Source organism: Rhinolophus ferrumequinum, chromosome 10 (genome assembly GCF_004115265.2).
Source record: "Rhinolophus ferrumequinum isolate MPI-CBG mRhiFer1 chromosome 10, mRhiFer1_v1.p, whole genome shotgun sequence".
Lineage (NCBI taxonomy): Eukaryota > Metazoa > Chordata > Mammalia > Chiroptera > Rhinolophidae > Rhinolophus > Rhinolophus ferrumequinum.
This window is the reverse complement of record NC_046293.1, coordinates 44,314,830-44,318,185: the sequence shown is the minus strand read 5'-3', so window position 1 is coordinate 44,318,185 and position 3,356 is coordinate 44,314,830.

The window sequence follows — 3,356 nt, the reverse complement described above, 5'->3', positions numbered from 1 at the left end:
TAGACATAAATGTGAAAAAAAGATAACAGAATATTTTCAAGACTATTGGTAAGGAAATAGTTTTTTTAAAACAAAACATAAATACATTAATTATAATTTGTTAAACTTACCACTTCAAAAGTAGTTTTTATTAAAACAAAACAAAAAAACAAAAACACCATTTGAGAGAGTGAAAAAACAGTCACAAAGTGGAAGAAGCATTTACATCATATATAACTGAACCCCCAAATGACATAAAAGACTACTATCAATCAATAAGAAAGAGACAACCCAGCTTGGGAAAAAAGGCAAGAGACTTCAACAAGTACTTTCCAAAAGAATCTCAAGGGCAATACATATGTGAAAGGGTATCGATACCATCAAGGCTCTGAATAGGAAAATAGAAGCAACATTATGTATTTCAGATGTGAAGCATTTTGGTCCAGTGGTTTAGAAGATTCTACAAACATTTAAAGAGCAGGGGAGGAAAGCTCAGAGAAGTTCCCACCATCTCTCAGTCTACCTCAGTAAAGCTCAAGAGTCCAAAAAGATGCTGCTGAGAATCTCATCTTCCTGTTATTGTGGCTACCTTGTCCTCTGGAGAATATGACCTTTCATGCCCTTCCCTTAGAATTGCTTCTCACCATCAGACTTCAAACAAACAGAAAGTTCTTGGAAATGTAATATCTGCTTTCTCCTCGGTGATGCAGAAAATATCTTGGTCGTGATGCCAAGTTAACAACAGATAAATTATAACAATGTCCAACCTCATTGGTAATCAGGAAAACAAAAAGTAAACTTGAAAACGTGTTCACTACATAACCACTAGTTGGCTAGAAATAAAGACTGACAATTCTAAGTATCGGCAAGTATGTAGAGTTACAACAATTGTCATACATTGTGGATAGTAGTGTAAATTGGTAAAACCACATTGGAAAACCATTTGGCATTGTCTATGAAGTTGAGCATATACACATCATATGACTCATTCCATTCCTAATTAAAATGAGTTTTCACAAACAAAAATTTGTGAAATAGTATACTGAGGGCCACATCCAATAATGTCCACAGTTGTTTTATTTATGGTAGGCAGAAGCTGAAACAACCCCATTGTCCATAAATAGAAGAAAAATGGCTAAATTGTGGAATACTCAAAATACAGATTACTAGATAGAGTAAAATAAATAAACTATACTTATATGCAGCAACCAGATAACTTTCACAACTGTTATGTTGTCTGAAAAAAGCAGAGACATTTACATATCCTATTATTTTACTCATACAATGTTTAAACGCAGGCAAGCGTCAATTATTGTGTTATAAGTCAGGACACTGGTTATTCTTAGGAAGAAGCAAAGGATAGCAATCACAACAAGGAGGAGTACTTCTGGTTACTAAAAATCATCTCTTTCTTGGAAAAACTATTCACATTGTAATAACTCAATGAGCTGTATAATTAATTATATTTTGATTGTTCTTCATGCTTTATACACAATAACAAAGATAAAAATATAATAAAAAGCAAACAAAACATAAAAACTTGAAAAAAGAATCTCACCAGCAGAAGCCAAACAAGGAAAGGGTACAGTCTGATATCATTTTTCAACATGTATTAGAAAGAAAAGAAACAAAATGTTCTCCTATGTCTTAGTACAGTTCCTAAACATAGACCCACTGCCACTTCCAAATGTGGTATCAGAAATCTGGAAAATTCTGAGAAGTTTACCTTACACTTTACAACTTGAAGAGAAGTGGGACTCAGAGTGCAAGTGCACAGCCTGAAGGAAAACCAATGAAAAACACTAAGTCCAGAAGTCCATGCTTACCATTGCTGCATACCAGCAGAGACACCAAAATATCACTAGGGCTCACTAGTCTCTAGTCTAGGGCTTTATTCTGAATCTGAGGAAAGAAAGAAAATACAGTAAGGAAAAATCCAATTAGTGACCTAAGAAAAAGCTTGAAGAGCCTGAAAAGAAGAAAAGACAACTATATTCCTGAAGCACAATCGCTTCTTTTGAAGTAGAAAACTCTAAAATAAAATGTAATTAAAGATACGGTAGAAAAAAGCTTTTTGATAAAAGACCTCAATTATTTCTTAAAAATTCATATAAAAATGAAAACACCAAGATGGGTTCTGTCTAAATCATTGAATCTCAAAGATAAAGATTTTTTTCATGCATGAAAGTGGAAAAAGTTGGTGAACAACATAAAGGAGAGACCAGAATGGTCTCTAACATCCTCCGGCAGTAGTCAGTATCGGAATACAACAGATCATGTTTACCAAGTCTAGAAGGAAAGAATATTATGTCCGGCCATTTTTCCATTTTACAAGAGAGTGTTTCTCAAACATGTTAAAAACTTCAGAAATATGGTCCCCATTACCCATTCTTGAAAGAAAACCCAATGACTGAAAGATTAAATCCAGCAAATCAGAAGATGATTAGGAAACTGGTAGCAAAAAGAGTAGTGCAATACCTAAAAGCAGGAAACAGAAGGGCAAGCTCGACAAGTTTCCGGTAGAAAAAATGTAAATCAATAATTGTTTACCCAGTTATGAGACAAGTTTTCCAAGCTGGCAGCAATTCAGGAACACAAATCTCCCAACCTCTCCTCATGAGAAGAAAAGAATCTTACTTATAGAAACCAATGGTGGGACAAATTCTAAGATGGCTCCCTAAGATTCCCAGCCTCATCTGTATACTCACCTGTTCCCAGTTAGTCAAATAAATGCCAATCTAGGTACTGCTGTGAAGAGCTTTGGCAGACATAATTAATGTTCCAAATCAATTGATCTTAACATAGGGAGATTATCTTGGTGGGCCAGACCTAATCACAGGAACCTTTAAAAACAGCATTTTCTCAAACTGGTCACAGGATACAAAGAGATTTGTATCATGAGAAGAATTGGTTGCACCATTGCTGGTTTAAAGATGGAGGGGCCATGTGGCAAAGAAGGCAAGCAACCTCTACTTCATACAAGCAGCCCTCGGCTGACAGGCAGCGAGCAAACGGGCCTAAGTCTTATGTACGTGTGAATTCTGACAACAGTTAGAATGGCTTGGAAGCAGATTTTTTTTCTCATAGCCTCCAGATGAAAATTCAGACTGTCCAACACCTTTATTTCAGCTTGAGATATACCCTGAGCACAGAACCCCCTCAGGCTTCTGACCCACAGAACTCTGAATTAACAAATGGGTGTGTGTTCAGAAACTAAGTTTTAGGTAATTTGTTACACAGCAACAGAACACAAATACAAAATCTAATCAGACACAAAAAAACAATTCACAATAAAGAGCTCAGGAACATAGAAGCTATGATTATGGGGTTTATCAGTGAATTTATATAAACAGAAATGATATAAAATAACCGATGAC